Here is an 18999-nt window from a genome sequence, read left to right as displayed (position 1 = left end):
TATCAATGTAATTCTATAATTTGGATATTGAAAATGTTCCCACTGTTTAAAATAAAGTGCTGGAAATTAATTTCAACTGTGTCAACAATTACAAGTAAAATACATCCAAGCATTGTAAGGATTAATTTAGATTGTGATTTAATCCTTTTCCCTCTAGGATCTAAACTATCAATCCTACCAGAAGAGTTTTTAAAAATAAGTTTATTTTAGAGTATGAAATTTAAGCCTACAGTCTTATTCCTTCCTTTGGTTTGAGGTAGGGTATGATGTGGCAACACAAAAATAAAGATACACGATAGAAACAGACACTTATTCTGTCCATGAAATTGTCATTTTTATACCATGGAATGAGATCAGTGTCATTCTATTTTCTCTTTTAGATGTCTTTGATCTTTTTGTCTATTTCCAGTGTGCATAATGCAGCCTATATACTCACACAACAACAGTTATAAATATCTGCGTGCCTGGTTTAGTGAAAGGGAATTGTTCAAAGTAAGTATATATATATGATCTTATTTTTGGGTGGAGAGAGTAGGGGGCAGGATGTTTGGGGGTTGTTTAAAAAGATGTATTTTTAAGAAATGATGACAGACCTTTAAAACAGCAGTATTAGGGAGCATTGCCATGGTAACATTATAAGCTGTGCTAACAGAGTCCATAATAGGATCAAGCTGGATAAACCTCTCTCCTTATGCATGAAAGAACAGCATTATAAGTCACTATTTTTTCTCAGTTATAATCCTCAAAGCCCAATTCATGAAAAGTTTATCATATGGGATTTTGACTCAAGGAAAGATGTGCAGCCTTAAAACTAGGGCAGGACTTAGATAAAAAAATCATCTGTACATGTGTCGTGTTCCAGCCTGCAGAGAAATTTTATTTGCTTTTAAAAAGATGAGTAGATGATGATAGATAAAGGATAAACAAGGGCACCTATGACCGGGTAATTGTTTGCAATCCTTTATGTGTATATGGTAGAAAGAAAGCAAGAGCAAGAGCTCGTGCTCTAGAATAAGTTGAAAGTCTCCAAGGCCCTGGTTGTCCCATCTGTTCATTATATGCACTTAAATTTTAAAACACTGAGAAAAGAAGCACAAAGGCACGTGAAAAAGGAAGTATAAGTATATACATATAGTGCCGCAGAGTATACTGAAGTGTTCAAAGTGCATTGGAAATTGAACACTCTGGCAAACAGCAACAACCACAACAAAGTGTTGAGTCTTTAGAAAATGGAAATATGATGATGAAAAGTACACCTGCAGCTCATGATCACCTTCCTGCATGCATGGGTGAAAAGCATGCGATTAAAATATTCAGTAAAGCTGCCCAGAAAGCTTTTAACCGCATCCTACACATTACACTCCATTAGGGTCAGATTCAAAGAGAGATCCATGAAGGACAGGGTAAAGCTATTAAGACTGATTAAGGGTCCTCCACAAGGACAGTTCAGAACCAAGGGATAACCCGCCACACTTAAACAGACACACTCCAAACAGCCATGAAAAGGAGGCAGAAGGATACAGAATGTGAAATGGGGAAATACAGATGGCCACATACATGGCTTGGAGGCTCAGACCAGAGTTAGACAACATGGAGTCTGCACTACTATTTGAGCACTACTTACTGGGAATAATGGGTAAGAAAAATTCTAGGGTAGATGCGACCACAGAGTGGTTTTGGACAGGGATTCTGAGGTTGGCTGCACTCCCTAGTTCCAGTGCATAACATTTCTCCCAACATGCAACTGGGATAATTAGGACTGTACTATATTTCAGAATATATAGCTTCTTACCACTAAATATTTGAATTCTAATGATATTTAACTAAAAAAATGCTAATTTTGCCAATGAAAAAAGTGAGACTTTCCTCTACTACTCTGTCAGTTAACTTTAGAGTTTTAATATCAACCAAAGAAACATATTTGACAATTGCCGCTGTGGTGCATTTACTTCCACACAGGAAAGGTGAGGAAAGATACCGCCCGCTCCCCGTCAGCTGGATGTACTGTTGTAGTGAATGATTTATTCATCAAATGTAGCCTTTTTTTTTTGGTTTCTGAATTGTCCACAAACAAAGCACTATCTCCAGGAACACATTCATTGTTCATGTATTGTATGAGCATACATAATATCAGATGTTACCTATGAATGTATTTCAGCCTATAGCTGTTCTTTGTGAGGACTGCCATGGGTATTTGTTAGTCACTATTTGATATTTGAGCTGTGTTATTTTAGTTTCATGGTATTGTCTCTGCTCCCAGGCTGGATGACTCTCTCTTTTACTCTATCAGGATTCTGACATGGGCAATAAGGACCAGCATCAGAGTTGGGTCAAACCTGAGGCTGAGAGCAGCAGAGGAGTACATAGTCAAGTCCCAGGCCAAGGTCAATACTAAGGATCAGAATCCAAGTCAGGTTTCAGGGTCAGGAGGTGAGGTCCAAATCAAGCCATGGTCAAAACCAGGAGTTCAAGAGGTAGAATGGTCATAGCAGCTACAGAAGATCCATATTGTGACCTGGACACTTCTTGGAACACCTCTGGGGTTTATGTAGGGCAGGAAGCCAATCAGGCACCTTGAGGCTGCTGCCTGACAGACCCCTTGAGGTGGGACTTCCCAGGGTCTGTGTCCATAGCAGGTTATGGGAAGTGGAGAGTGAGCTACTTACAGTTGGTGCTGGGTAGCACCACAGAAGTGGCTGGTGACAGCTCTATAGACTTGAGTTTGAGACCTGCTGGGCCTTCCATTCAGGAGGTTATACCATTTTAGAGAAAGGTAGCAGAAGATATCAGATCAAAGAAATTATAAGACATTTTCTTTTCCTTTACTGTTTTCCACAAGAACATTATATTCTATGTACATGCATAGCAGATTTTAAAACATCTATCTACTTCTTGACTGAGGGAGAAAGACAAACCACTAAAAGCAAGATTTTAAAAATGTATAGCAGATTATTAATTTAAATCTCTCGTCACATTCACACAAACTATTTGCATGTATCCTACTGTGATGTTGATCAGAACACAATGCTTTGTGATCATTCTTCCCCTTCTTTTTTATTTATGAATAGGCTAAGCTGGATGCTGAATCCCAGAAGTTGTGAGGCCTCAGAAACCCATTTTGTGGGCCCTTCCAAAAACTTGAATTGTGTCTGATTATCCCTTTTTGTTCCCTGGGAAGTGTGGCACAGAGAAGTGGTTACTTCCCAATGCTATAAAGCAAGTAAATAGCAAAATTAAGGATAGAATTCTGCTATTCTGACCACTTGCATGTACACCTTTTGCCAGTTGCTGCTTTCAGCCTACTAAAGTATGACTTTTTAACCACACATAATGAGTTACTATAATTAACAAGCCATGCATTTTAACATAATTTGTAATGATTAATATAATTTAATTTATATATTAAATATAATATAATTAATACTAATAACTGAGTTTGGTCTCCTTAGGCCAGGTCTACACTACAGATTTCTGCCAGCATAGCTATATCGGTCAAGAGCGTGAAGAGATGTGATCCCTGTCGGACAGAGGTTTGCCAACAAAAGCCCCTAGGGTAGATTCAATTATGCCAGTACAATTGCACTTTATCGGTATAACTTGTTTTGTTTGGGGCAGGGAGTGGAATAAGCCATAAAGTACACCTTTGCTGATATAAACGGCATCCAGACTAGACGCACGTTTTTGATATAGCATGCAGGGATAACTATACCAGCAGAGTGCTGCTAGTGTAGTCAATAAGAAAATCATCTAAAAACAACCCCTTTTGTTCGGATAAATACCATTTTTGAATCAGCCAACATGTTGAAGAAGCTGGTGAGAGATGCCATAGTAGCTGATCCAGCTAGTTCTCATCTCTTCCAATATGTGGCCCAGAGATTGAGAGTTGTGGTGTCACTCCTGAACCCGAGGCTCCCAGATGATGCCACTAGCCACGAGGATGCCGTGTCAGCTGTATTTTCCACCACAATTATGCTATTTAATGTACTAATTCTGAATGATTCTAGCTCTGAATATGTCATCAGTGCATCTGTGGCCAAAAGGAGAAGTTTCTCCATGGTCGTATTTGATTTTTATATCCAACTGCATGTTAACCACATTCGCCCACAATGCAGTTATTTTGGATATTCATTGTATCTTAACTTGGTCAGCATCTGCAAGGAAAATAGCAGTTTATAAATGGGCTTCTTCCTAAAACAGATGGTTGGTTCGTTCTCTTTCTTTCTCTCTTTCTCCCTTTCTCACAGTTAATTACAGAAAGTCATATCATTTGAGTAAGGTTAATGTATTATGCAATATCATACAAGTCACTTCTTAACATCTAATTTTTATGTTTTTACATTGTATTATCTATAAAAGAAATCCAAGTAGTCTTCAGAGCACTGTGTTTAGTATAATAATTTCAAGTTTAATTAATTGGAAAATTCTAATTGAATTGTAAATTCTGTAATCCTACAACAACAATAATAGTCACGGATTTATTCACGGAAAGTGAAATTCATCCCTCTGCAGACAGTCAATAAAAACCTCTTTGTATGACTTATGTCCCTTTTAAACCTGACATTGAGGGCTTAAATGGGACTAAAGTCATGCTCAGAACTCATACTAGCCCTCTACACATAAATAAGAAGTATTTCCGCTCCTTTCACAAGACGTGGCTGAGCAAGTCCCTCAAATGTACTGCAAAGACAGAGATCATGGCCTTGATTCTCCACTCTGTCAGAGCTCTGCTCAGATGGCATGGAGAGAGGAGGCCACTGGTTGTGGTTCCTTGATTCACAGGAAGGTGGCAGGCACAGGAGGCTGCAGGACCATCTCTGCCAGCTTTCCACCAGGAAAAAGTTTCTCTGTACAAGGAAAATGTCTCCTGGCTATCTCTAGCCAGCTCAAGGCCACTTTGCACTGCTTTTGCAGAAGGAAGTGGTCTTAGTGGACCAGACAATCCAGCTGATAGTATTTGCTGGCAGTCTAGCTGATAAGCAGAGATACTCCTGTCAATCAGAGACTAAGACTAGAACCATAAAATACAAACTTTGGTTTGGAATAGACTGAGAGAAGGATGCCAAAGCTCTAGGGCAGTTGTTCTCGAACTAGTGCAGCCACTTGTTCAGGGAAAGCCCCTGGTGGGCCAGGCCAGTTTGTTTACCTGCTGCTGTCCACAGGTTCAGCCAATCGCGGCTCCCACTGGCCACAGTTCGCTGCTCCACGCCAATGGGGGCTGCAGGAAGGTCAGCCCACGCTGCTTCCCGCAGCCCCCATCAGCCTGAACAGCCAGTGGGAGCCGCGATCGGCCGAAACTGCAGATGTGGCCGGTAAACAAACTGGCCCGGCCCGCCAGGGGCTTTCCCTGAACAAGTGGCGGCCCTAGTTTGAGAACCACTGCTCTAGGGCACTACACAAGCCTGCTGGGTATGCTGGTATCATTGCTGGGTTTCATCAAAGAATTATGAAGAATGAGACAACTGTATCAGATACAGACTGACGTTAGGCATAACAGATCCTTGTTAGAAATCCTGGAAAAAGGACTCTGTTCTGCCTGCTATTACCTACCCCAGATTCAGACTATAAGAAAGAACGAAGTAATCAGCATTTCAAGAGCTTACAAAATAAATTACTAGAGCCATGCCTAGTAGCACTGCTGTAATTATGGGTCAGTTCCTAATATTGTTATAAACCACACATTCCAGGGCTTTGCAAGCACTTAAAGGCACTATACTCTCAGTGTATAAAAGGAACAACCCGTGGCAACAACAAAAGAAATGCAGACTATGTCCCTTAGTTCTCAGCATTGACTGCAGCCTTTCACTACTTTTAGATAAAAACCATATAAACATCAGAACGGCCATACTGGGTCAGACTAAAGGTCCATCTAGTCCAGTTTCCTATCTTCCGACAGTGGCCAATGCCAGGTGCCCCAGAGGGAATGAATAGAACAGGTTATCATCAAGTGATCCATCCCCTGTAGCCCATTCCCAGCTTCTGGCAAACAGAGGCTAGGGACACCATCCCTGCCCATCCTGGCTAATAGCCATTGATGGACCCTATCCTCCATGAATTTATCTAGTTCTTTTTTGAAGCCTGTTATAGTCTTGGCCTTCACAACATCCTAGAGCAAAGAGTTCTGCAGGTTGACTGCGGACCACAATCTGTTGACCACACTGTATGCACTTTCATACCATCATCCTAAGCAATTTATTGTGATATTTTCAGCTACATTGTGGAAAAAATTCAGTAATGTGTTACATTAATTCAGTGTCGCAACTCTCTACTGGCATGGTATCACATCTGAAGGACCTGATAATAAAGTCAGAGGAACTTTCTCTTAAAATGTATGAGTTGTAATGGCTCCACCAACATACCAGATCCAAAGAAGCTGTAGGCAGGATACCGTGTCAATAGCAGGGTTTTGTTTTCAATCCCGCATTGAAATAGCAGGGTTATGTCTCACAATCCTGGATTTTGGAAGTGGTACAATGTCAATAGAAGTTGTTTTTGTTTTATTTTGGATATGATGTTCAAAAAGAAAGAAAAAACACGTTAAAATAACAGTAAGACTCTGGGCTAAACCTAGAATTACAAACTTTGACCTTAATTAACCCTGCTATACTTAGATATTTCAGCACATGTCCTATATAAAAATCACACTCTTGACAGAGATGCCTTTAATGCCAAACACTGTAGTATCTGGACACAGAATTCGTACAATGCATAGGCACAACAGGGTGAATTAAAGGAGTCTTAAGTCTTAAGTCCTGTGTGCAGCAATGGTCCCCCCACCCCTCATGGTACAGTGGCGCAGGCAAGTTAGTCTTACTGGGACAAGGACCACAGCGGCTCTCCCGAGAAACCTGTGCAAGCGCATTGCCCAAGTTCTGGATGAGACCTTTGTAGAGATCACTGAGGCTGATTACCACGATGTGAGAGAGCACATCAACACCCTATTCCACATCTAGGCATGCATGCAGCCCTAACCTTCCTTGCCCCAAGAGCCTGCACCGAATAACTTCCTTCCCAAAATAAAAGCCACTTACCGGGAACCTCCTCTGGTGTTTATCCTTCCCCAAGCACAGGCCGCCGCGACTGGCTACCTTCCTCCTGGCTTGAGAACAGCTCCTGGCTGCATGCATCTAGGGATTCCAGGGTGTCTTCCTCTGCCTCAGCACCTTCGCTCCCGCTTTGCTCCTCCTCCCCCATCACCTTGTTGAACTGTGCTCCGAAGTGTCCATGGTGGTCCTCAGAATGGAGGTGGAGTCGCCCCCAAGTACTGTGCCTAGCTCTTTGTAGAAACAGCAGGTCGCAGGGGCAGCACCAGAGCAGCTGTTTGCCTCATGGGCTTTGTGGTAGGCATTCTGCAGCTCCTTCACTTTAACCCTGCTCTGCAGAGCGTCCCAGTCATGGCCCCTTTCCATCATGTCCCTTGATATCTGCCCAAAGCTATTGTAATTCCTACGGCTGGAGCACAGCTGGGACTAGACAGCTTCCTCCCTCAAACACTGATAAGGTCCAGCACCTCGCCATTGCTCCATACTGGGGATCACCTGGCGTGTGGAGGCATGGTCACCTGGAAAGATTTGCTGAGAGCACTCCACTCCTGGCTGAGCAAACAGGAAGGGGATTTTCAAAATTCCCACAGAATTTAAAGGGTGGGTCTGATGGTTGGTCACCTGAGGGCAGGGCAGTAGAGTTCAGAGTGGCTAGAACAGGCATTGTGGGACACTTCTGGAGGCCAATCAGAGCGCACTAACAGACCAGGGCTTCCACACTGGCGCTACGGTGCTCCAGCAGGGGCACACCAAACATTATTCCACTCGCTGAGGGGGAGTACCAGGAGCGCTCTACGTGCCTTGCCAGTGTGGACGGGTAGTGACCTAGTGTGCCGGGGCTCCTTTAGTGCACTGTAAGTCGCAAGTGTAGCCAAGCCCTTAGATTCTGATCAGGCATGCTCAGCAAAATTGCTTCACACTAGCACAACTTCTTGTCTCCTGTTCTGGTCTCATTTTCTGGCTCCCTAAATTTCCTCCAATGGATTGTTTTCCTAACAATTATTTTATCAAAGCTTTGCAAAAATACAGACATCATTTACAGATCCATAACTACCATTATTATTCATTATTATATACTCTATATACATTCAGTGTATATAGTACAATGGTGCTAGTTTAGGTGCTACAACAGCTATCAAACTCTGCTCCCCCCCAAGCTAGGCTTCTTAAAGAAGGACAGAATTTGTGTTCCTAAAGCATAACCCAGTGGGGAAGGTGTATTACAGGTTCCTCCCGTGCTGTTCCACAAAGGGTATAAGGACTCACGGAGCTAGTTAAGCTAAAGGTCCCTGGATTGTCAACCAAGAGGGTTGTAGTCACTTTGCCTGTGGAATCTCTGGTGCCTACCACCACAGTCAAAATGAAAGCAACACTCCTATCTCCAACAAAGAATCAGAGGTTGAGAAAGCTTACTTTTAATCTAAAATAGCCCTCCATATTAAAACAATCCCCAGGTTGGGGTTTACTGTATCGGCTTTATCAAACTATGGACTAGTGTTGATAGGGTAAAATTGAACAATAACCACACTAAAGGACAATAGCACTTAGTACAATTTAAACATTTTCTTATTTATTATATTGTTGCACAAGATGTGCAGACTTTCCCACTGTCACTGAGACAGTGTAGCAGCAAGCATCAGGTGCCCACCGGAAGTACAGGAAATTTGGTCATCTTTGATGGCAAGTAGTTCTATCCATTTGTTAAATGAGGAGGAGATATTTGTTTAAATGAACCCAGTGTGCAGTTGCACTGGCTTGCATCAAGTTATGGTATGTCACATCTAAGAGGTGCCATAGTTTATGTACTGAAAAATGATGAGGTGAATTACAGGTCAGGAGGATACTGTAAATGCTATTCCTGCTGTTCTTTGGAATATTGCATGCATTTATGGGAAAACTTCCAATTTCTTTTGACACTGGTGAATATTTAATATATCAGATCCTGACTAGTGCCGAAGAGAAACCAAACAACTCTACCAATTCACTTCTGTTCAATTTTAGCTATGCGGGGGCCTGAACCAAAACCCTGGAACAAAAATACCCCTGAACACTGAAAATTCCAATCTGGATTTGAAGTTTGTGGCTCAGGTCCATCTATAATTTTAAACTTCTAATTTCTCTGTCCTCTCTCATTGCAAAATAATACAGAGAGACTGGGAAATGTGCACATCCAGTGAGTCAGATGTTTGATGAGACTAAACACTTGATAGGACATTGAACCACCTGCACAGGAAAAGCAGCTTAATGGTTTTATAATTGACTGTTGTCCCAAAGGTGACTGTGGTCTTCTTTCACTGACAGAACACATACCATAGCCAAATTCTGCTCTTATTTACACAGGTTTAAATCCAGAAGAACTTCACTGAATTCTCTAGTGTAAATGAGACCAGAATTTGGTCTTTAATCTCTTTTTTTCTAATATATTTTTACTGAATTTCAGATGCACAAGTATTTCCAACCTGTGATAACACACATAAATAATTATATGAGGGGGAAAAAGGACCCAAACTAAAACCCCCAAGTCTTGGCAATTGATTAACATTTAATACAATCTAAATCTTGCAGGATAATAGATGATAGAGAAGAAGAAAATGGAAATAGAGAAGAAAAAATGGAAGAGTGAAATGACAAGCAGATCAAATTGATATATACTGGATCCTAAAATGCTCATCTGCCTGCCCTCATTAGTGGTATGGATAGGAGCCATCCACTGATAGGTGCCAAGTTATCTCAGTTAGGTGCTTAGGGTGGGATCCACAAAGGGACATGGGGATTGCAACATTGAGTGTCATGGTGCCTAACTTTTAGGCAACTAGAAAAATCACAGGAATGACACTGCAATCCACAAAGCCAAATCAGGTGCCAAGGTCCCCAACACAGTGAATGGGGAAAGAGAAGTGCTTAAGAATGAGATCCACAAAAGCCAAGGGTTGCCTAAGCTAGCCAATGGGAGATGCTGACTAGATGAGTGTATGCTAAGCTCGGCCCCTCTCAGAAGTCCAGCCTGCAGGGAGCCACATAGCATGGAGGAGCTTAGGCATCTAAGGTGGCTCTTGGGGGAATGAGTTAGACACCTGACTCACGCCACAAAACTGGTTGAAAGAGAATGTGCTCATTTTACAACTTTTAGCCCAGTGGTTAGTGCACACACCTGGGATGTGGGAGACCCAGGTTCAATTCCCCTCTCTCCTCCCTAGAGGGGAAAAAAGGAGTTAAGAAGGGGGTCTTCCTCCTCTCAGGGGAGTTTCTAACCACTGAGCTATGGGATGTTGTGATGTGGGGCTCCATCAGCCTCTCCTGTTGAAGCTGTTCCACTGTGGCTTAATAGAGTGATTGGAGTAGGGGGCCTGGACCCAGGGTCTCTCACCTGCCAGGGCAGTGCCCTCACAACTGTTCCACAGTGGATAAATACTTAAATAGTCACTGGGCCAGAGAGAGAGCATAACTGTGTATTTATACCTGCCTACTGTATTTTCCACTCCATGTATCTTATGAAGTGGGTTATAACCCATGAAAACTTATGCCCAAATAAATTTGTTAATCTCAAAGGTGCCACAAGGACGCCTCATTGTTTTTGCTGATACAGACTAACATGGCTATCCCTCTGAAACTTGATCCAGTAGGGACCTCTGATCACACCTACCAGATTGGGCCCTGCATGCAATTTAGGTAGATGAACGCTGGTCTTGCTTCAGTTTGTGAATGAATCTTGAGCTGAAGGAGGAGAGAGGCATCTGGATGCCTAGAGGGAGGCAGCAGTGCATATGCCCACAGGCAGAAAGATAGACCTCTTGTGAACTTTTACCCTTAAAACTTAGGCACCAAGTGAGTTGAGGCACCTACAGGATTCAGCGGGAGTTTTGTGGATCACAGTGGAGCCAAAACTGGGACATAGGTACCTAACCAAGACTTAGGCTCCTAAGTATCTTTGTGGAGCTGGACCTTAGACACTACTGTGATGTGCGCAATCAGGGCTTCCCATTCTTAGAATCAATCAAAAGGTGTATTTTTTTTACCGAGAGCTTAAACCCCTGTTCAAGTGATCACATAAGAATACAAATGCCAATTCTATATACTAAAGTATATATTTAGGTCCCAATCTTGCAATGCTTTGCACATATGTAGGACCCTCCATCCACAGAGAACCATATGGTTTTAGCAGAGCACTTGATGGGTACTGGGGTCTACCTGCATGCAACTCATTGCAGGATTAGGGCTTTAAGTGCTAAAATGTGGGGTTTTAACTTGCAGTTTGGGTTCTATAGTTTGGAAAATTAAGATTACAGCTTCTCCCTGCAGGCCCATCCAAACAAGCAATAGCGCTTTGTATTGTGAGGGAGCAGGGTCCAGTGCTGAGAGGACAGGATTGGGCATTAAGTGTATTGGGTGGTATTGCTGGGTCTGGTCAAACGAGTCAAGTAACTTTTCTGGGCCTCAGTTTCCCTAACTTTAGCATAGCGAGACTAAGACTTGTCTGGCAAGGACTATAAGCCTAGTGGATGGGTCGTAAAGCACTTTGAGAGCCTTGAATAGAAGGTACTATAGAAGTATTGTTATTACAGATTGTCAGATCTCTTAACAGTACTTTCAAGATTCCAGAGGCTCCCCAGGACTCTTGGTTCTTAATTTCACCCTGGGGGACTCTTCAGTTACTTCAGTATCCAGAAGCCCGGAAGAAACCTTCATGTTCACTAGGCTCACTTTCTCTCTGTATTTCTCCGAGCACAAAAATATACAGAACTTCAACTCACTGCTAAAATTGCCTTCCCTAAATATATCCTGTGTTACATATTTACTCCTTTCTCTTTGGACTCTCCAGCTGAGTGGTTAAAAACAAATAATTCAGCCCCCACCTCAAATATTTCCACCCATCATTTAACAAATGATAATACTAAAAATAATTAGTGATCAGTAAATTAATCATGAGACCTAACCCCAGAATCAAACTTGGCTTTTGAAGAATGGTTGATTAATTAAGAACAGAACAAACCGTTTGAAATCTTATCTGGATGAGAATATTTACTTTAGGCAGGTCAAATGTAAAACCCATTAACAGCAGTACTTCAAGACAAAGCTCTGATCAGAGTGAACTCTGTTAGCCTTCAAAAGGCCATTCATAAAGAAAAATTGTGGGATGTGTTTCCAGCACAGTTGCCAACTTTCACACGATAAATAAGTACCCCAACTTTCACAATAAGCCAAAATTCAAGCTAATCCCATTTCAAATCAAGGCCAAAACAAGCCAATCCCTAAGAACTCCAAACACTCTATGTGACTAGATGCCCCCAGCATGCAGCCTGCTGTGCATCCCTGACTCTGCCTCCTTGCCCCTGCTTGCTGGGAGCTGGTAAAAAAAAAAATATATATATATATATATATATATATATATATATAAATATATAAAGAAGAAGCAGCAACAAGCTACAAGCCAAAAAGCAACTCACAAGCCAATTAAACCAAAAACAAGCCCAATTTCTGCCTCTTTTTCATGGCTTTGGCATGTCTGGTTTCCAGACACGCTGTGCACTTTGCAATTGAAAGAAACTTTGTTCTAATTAACTTTGTTAATGAAACAATTCATGGTAAATTCCCAAAAATATGCATACGGCAAGAAGGATCCAGTGATGGAAATAATCCCAGGCCCTAACACATGGAATTTGCATTATTTTAGTGAATAAAATCACCTTCAGTGTTCAGACTTTTATTTTCTATGTGAGAGGTGCAGCCACACACGACTGAATTATATTTTTCTTAAATCTTCTTAAAATAGTTGGACAACGTGAGTTCAATTATTTCAGATTACGACAAGTGCCTATATTGCCACCTGCTGGGCTTTGTTGATTCATCAACAATCAAAACCAACTGCTGCTTTTTCAAACCATGCTGGGTTTTTTTTAAAATACCACTTGCACGTGTCAGCATTTGGTTTCAGGTTGGCTCAATCTACATCACTGTTAATTTACAGAGTAGATTGCTTGCAGTATTTTAAACTTAAACCCCAAATATCATTAAACTCATTTACCTTAAAATGTGCTTTTCATTAAGATTTAAGTGAAATCGTTTTTAGGACTCACTTCTGAGGAATATTATTAGCAGTATACGTTGGTAAAAGCTCAAGATGGGACAGCAGAGAGGTCACTGAAAAGTGCTGTTTTCCTACTCCCTTGCAATATTCATTACTGTAAGAGATCGCATAATGATGAATATTTTGATTTCCTCTGAAGTAACTCAGGCCTTGTCTACATGGGATTTCTAGCCCCTGATGTTCCAGCTTCACTGGAACAAATCATGGTTTACACCAGTGCAGCACATGACCTAGTCTAGGACTTTGCACTGGTGTAAACCATGATTTGTTCCAGTGAAGCTCATCCTGTTTCAAACTGGAGGAATCTGCACTAATGCAAGTCCCAGTTGACACCAGAGCAGTACATCCATACTAGGCGTTTGCACAAAACACAGCTACATTGGTGTGGATACACCTGGAGTAAACATCCACGAACTGACAAGACCTTCTTGAAAGGCAGTGCATTTCAAAAATCTTGAATGTTATGTTGTGTGTGTGACACTTTACAGTGTTTTAGATTTCAGCATCTAGAAGGTTTGGGGATTAGTAAGAAATGGCTGAATATTTACATGATTTTGACTTTCAGATGTCAAAGGTGTTGTAATAATGGTGAATTACTTCTTCTAAGGAACTTTTTTTTGTAGAAAACAGCTGAAATTAAATTTAAACTAGATTTAGTAAGGGTGGGGAAATGTTTCATTTACCATGCCTTATGACAAGAAATGGTATTTTTTCCAAAAATGAAAATTTTTTACTTTTTTCCAATTGTTAGAGATATTGAAAAGAGGAGAGAAAATTTTGGGATTTTGGAAACTTACTATCAACAATTTTTGGGGGGGGATTGTTTTCCCCCTCCCCTTCCTCTCCCTTTTTACCATTTCACAAATGAAAAAGAGCAAAAAGAAAAAAGGAAGAGAAAAATGAAAAAAACCAAAAAAACAAAAAACCTAAAACAACCTCTGCCACGCTAAAATGTTCACTTTCTTGTGATGTTTGGATCTGTTGGGGGTGCAGTGTGTGTGCTTGGTTTTGGCTTTGTTATTTTATTTTTTTTTTTTAGGAAAATTTCAAAAACCTTCATGAAAAACTTTGAAAAAATGTAAAGAAAATCTATAAAACGTGTGAAACATACGTTTGTTCAATGGACTCTATAGTCTGCTTCTGCTTCAGTGTGTACTGAAGTATGTGTACTGTAAGAGTTCAGGATAAGGCCAAAGGCTGTAGGAAGTATAATTTCTACATTGTGCCTGGTTTATTTCTGGTCTATGTGGTATAAATCAAGTTTACAATGAAATTATCTAACATTGTACAATAAATATTTGGATACTTTCCACCACTTACACAAGGATTATCGGAGCGGAATAGTTTGTGTATAAAATAAAATGACAAAAGAAAGCTATAAACAAACATGTCTATAAAGTTTATTAACAAATAAATGATTTAGCAATTTTTATATATAAAAATAAACAGTAATTTTTGCAGATAAAATGTTTACTAGCAAAAAGATTTAAAATGAAATAATTTTGAAAAATGTTTACATATATACAATAGTGTTTTTCCACTTACATGAACAAGATCAATTATTGGACTGCCACATTTTCTCCTTCATAGGCTTTTGTCATAAACATTCATTCATTAAGGAAGTTGAGTAGATAGTGAAGGAGTCACACCCTAGATTGTTTTGATCACTTCCAACATGTTATGCCATTAACATTTGAGAGAGTTAGAGATCTTTTGCAGATGAAATTCTCATAGCTATTAATATAATGTGTCACTCAAGGTAGGCAAACATTTTACACACATTATTCATTTGCAATTGAATTTTTTTCCCCCGTTAGGCCAAATCTTGAAGTCCTTACCCAGTTTTTACTAATTCCGCAGGAAATGGAGGTTTTGCCTGAGCAAGGATTTTGGGAGTCCCTTCCTGGAGTCAAGACTTTCATTGCCTTCAGTGAACATTAGGCTCCAACTCCGGATCTGTGTGTTTTATAACAATAACTTTGTTTAAAGGAGACATTCATTCTCTTAGCATGTTCCGAGCCTTGCATGAGAATCAGTAATATTTTAGCTTGTATTCTGACTTTTTATAATCCTTGCCTAGTTATGGTTTTAGTTGCTATCAGCACAGTCATAGCAAACTAAATGGACTTTCTTTGTTTCTTTAAAGTGCAGGAAAACATTTTTCAGACCTTTAGGAAACTTATGTGTTGGGTCAGCAGAAACATGGGATTGAAGTGGGACCCCGCTATAAGCCAACTGAATGTGTGATAAGAAAAAGTGACAAGTAGCCAAAGAACAGTAAACAATGCTAAAAAGCAAAGAAAGTTAAATGCTTTGCTTTTTTAGTTTTCCGTTTCCTCTTCTGAAAGAAGGTTGAAAGATTAATGCCAAATAAATATGGAAAATGCTGGACATATCACAGCTTAGTGCTGCTGAAAAGGAATTAAGTTGTGAAATGAATTGATGGTATCAATGCAGAGCCCACTGGGCAAATGTTGACATAAAAGTTACCACTGCACTTGGCACAGGTCTAGTATTCTTGCTGGCAGTCTCGGCAGAGGCCAGTGACAAAGGCTGGAGATCGAGCTATCCTCTCCAGCGTCAGTTTTGAGGCTGATTGCTCAGATTGTGTGAAGAAGCCTTCCATGCTACTGCCTATGCTTTACCTCATAATGGATAAACAGAGGGCTGTAGTCTCCAGTACTGCACAAACACACACACAAAACCATCACCAAAAATGATCAAAAGACCCATTGCATTCCTCACCCATGATCTTGGCAGATGTTCCCAGGTTCTGTGGAACGGTCCCTTCCCCATCCATGCCTTTTTATTCTACTTTCCCCCAAGGGGCCCACATCCTAGTGCTGGCTGAAGCGGACTAGTCCTAGAACTAGCTGGTGGCGCTCCTTTTTTCATTTGCCACAGGGATTGTGTTAGAGAGTGATGTGATATTGAGTGTCTGCTCCCCACACAGAGCCCAGGTGTGTGATACCTACAAAGTGCACCCACCCTGTTGGTACAAAAGCTTAGACTTTGACCTCGGGTCCCTTAGGCATGAGAACCATTGTGTTGCTACTGCACTGCCAGGCTACCAGTCACCTTCACATTTTCAATCTCACAAACAAATATATAAAGCAAGCTCTGCTATATTAACAGGAGTTACTTCACTTTGGGCTGTGAAGCTCTAATTAAACTCTAGCTTTCCATTTCAATAGCACAACAGCTTTCAAACTCATGGCCAAAGTTTGTCAGCCCTAATCCAACTACCCAGAAGCCTGCATAGCAGTCACTCTTCAGGCCGCTGTGACAGGAACCTTGTAGAGGGGAATTTTGAGGTAAGGCTCAGGAGTCCAAAGGCATGATCCACACAAGTACGTGTTAACACCCCATATGCATAGCCCTTCAAATGACTCAGCTCTGCTCTTGGGATACACCGTTTGGGGAGATGAGTAGGTGGATGTAGGGAGAGCTTTACATGAAGCTGCTGTCAGTCATTACGGGTAACATTTGCAAAATAGCACATCACTTAGGCTCATGAGTCCCATTTGCAAAAGTGAATTAGGCAATAAGGATCCTAAATCCCATTGACAGTCAATCTTAGACTCTACCTCATATTTAGTTTTCAATGCCAGCAAATGAACTCATTACCTTAACGGTCCTTGGTCCCTTTTTAAATCATTTCTGCTCTTAAAATTGCTCTGGAACGAAGCTGGATGGCCCAGTTCCTCAGCTGCAGCAAAGAATTGCTTACCACAACTGAGAAGGGGGGCGGGGGAGGCACAAAGGTAGTTTTAAGCCACCTTTGCCAATTCCTCCAATCCTGATGCCATTTTGCACTAGGCCAGTTCCCAGAATAAAACAGAATAGCTTTCAGGCTGCCAACAGCCTCTGGGGGTGGATCTAGCAGCAACAGATGGCTGGGGCCTGGGAACATCCTGGCCAAGCCCTCTTCCCCCTTGCTACATCCCCTCCACCAGTCCCAGGGAGAAGAGGTGAAGTAGCTCCAATGCCACCCAAGAATTCCGTACAATGCAACGAAGATACTTAAGGGGATGGATCTGTTGGGTTTATGGAGCTTTGCATTGCAAAGCAGGAACTGGCCCATTGACTTCAGGAAATATGTAACAAGAGAAAATAAAATTCCCCTTCTGGAGAGGAAAGGGCTGCTTAGGTGCTTGACTGTTTGGGAAATTATTTTCAGCAGAGAATGCTGATATCTGTCCCCATCTGAATTAACTTTGTGTTGGGGCTTGGGCAGGGCCAGGGGTGATCCCTTAATAGCTGAACAATGATACTATTTCTTGTTTTGCTTACATGGCAAATTGTGCAGACTGATAGCTTGAAAAAAAAAAGTATTTGAAGCCCATGTGTCATTTCAGAGTACATAAAGACATCCAGTTCCTTACATCTGATTTTTATAAATGCAATAATAAGTGCAAATATTCTAGGAATAGTCACATTTGTCACAGGATGCATACAACCAGCTTAATGGCATTAAAACTGAAGGTGAAAACTCATAGGTGATCCAGTTTCTTTCAGCAGTTCAGGAAGTTCATATGATTGCTTAACATGCTTCCTGGCCACTTAATAAAACACTTTAGAGTGAGGTTTAAAAAAGTGCTCTCTGCTGAAATTCTATTAGAGTATATATTACTTCCTTCACACGTTTAACCCTTTCACTGGTGCTCTCTGACTCTGCTCTGGGACACAATAGCATTCTTTGAAATGTTGGATGTAAAAAAATCTTTAGTGCTGCCCCATAAAACACATATCCCCATGTCTTGTGCTAGCACTTTGATCCTGAACCACTGAAATCAATGGGAGTTTAGCCTTTGACTGCAATGAACAGGATAAAGCCCCTAGGACAGACCTCCTAGTGCTTACCAGTATGGTTTAGGATGGGGCAAAACACACCCATCCCATGCTAGGCAGTGCTGGCCTCCCCCTTTGCACTTTGTCACCTGATTATGGATGCCTCCTCCATGGTTGCAATGGATGGGTAAAGTAGGTTCCTATGGTTTTAGGGTCTGATCCAAAGCCCAATGAAGTCAATGGGTATCTCTCATTGACAGTGGCAGTGTATTTTGGGCCAGGTGCTAAATACTTAGGCCAGTTTAAGCGGATTAAATAGCTTTGTCTTACAGTGTGATTTAAAATTATGGTTCTATGGTAGGTGGTAAAAAAGTTCTGCGTTCTTTACATTTTAATGGAGAGGGGGGCTTAATTTAGTACAGTATACCCACATCCTTAGGAGCCATGCAAACTGTGCAACTCCAAGGTGCCAGAACTGCTGCAGGCTGATTTATTTATTATTTCTGGGGAAAAGAGCAATCTGCCACAAAGGAAACGGGAAAACTCAGGAAGAGGGAGTGACGGAGCTGGTGGTGTGAAGGGAGATTATTGTGCTCTGCTAAACTAAGCTTTATGCTCAGCCAACACTTGGCTCCTCTAGCTGCCCCCCCCCCCCACCCACTAGGGCTACTAAGACATGTGACTCACCCTACACCCACTACAGGTAGGAAGCTTGATAGTTCCAGTCAGAGCTTAAAAACTGAGGATATTAAACCCCAAAAGTAATTTACATGGGAGTTGGGCAGGGAGGCACAGCCCAGATACCATCACTGAGTGCTGCAGGATATTCTCCTGCATCATTATTTGAGACAGAAAGTTCCCTGCTATGTATTTGGGTGCTTCTCTTCTGATTGCTGGGGTCTTTCATTCTGGAGTGAAGGGTAATCCTCTGTAGCAAGGGGATTATTCACCAGCACAGCACCTCCAGCTGGTCAATTTGGGAATTAGCTCTCCAGACTCCAGAGCACTCTCTGCAGGCTGGTGTCTTGCCTGCTGTTAGCCCCCATGTCCCTCCCAAACCCCAGTGCCCATTTACCTTGGCGT

This window comes from Lepidochelys kempii, chromosome 5, assembly GCF_965140265.1.
Source record: "Lepidochelys kempii isolate rLepKem1 chromosome 5, rLepKem1.hap2, whole genome shotgun sequence".
Classification (NCBI taxonomy): domain Eukaryota; kingdom Metazoa; phylum Chordata; order Testudines; family Cheloniidae; genus Lepidochelys; species Lepidochelys kempii.
Note: the sequence above shows the minus strand (reverse complement) of the source record.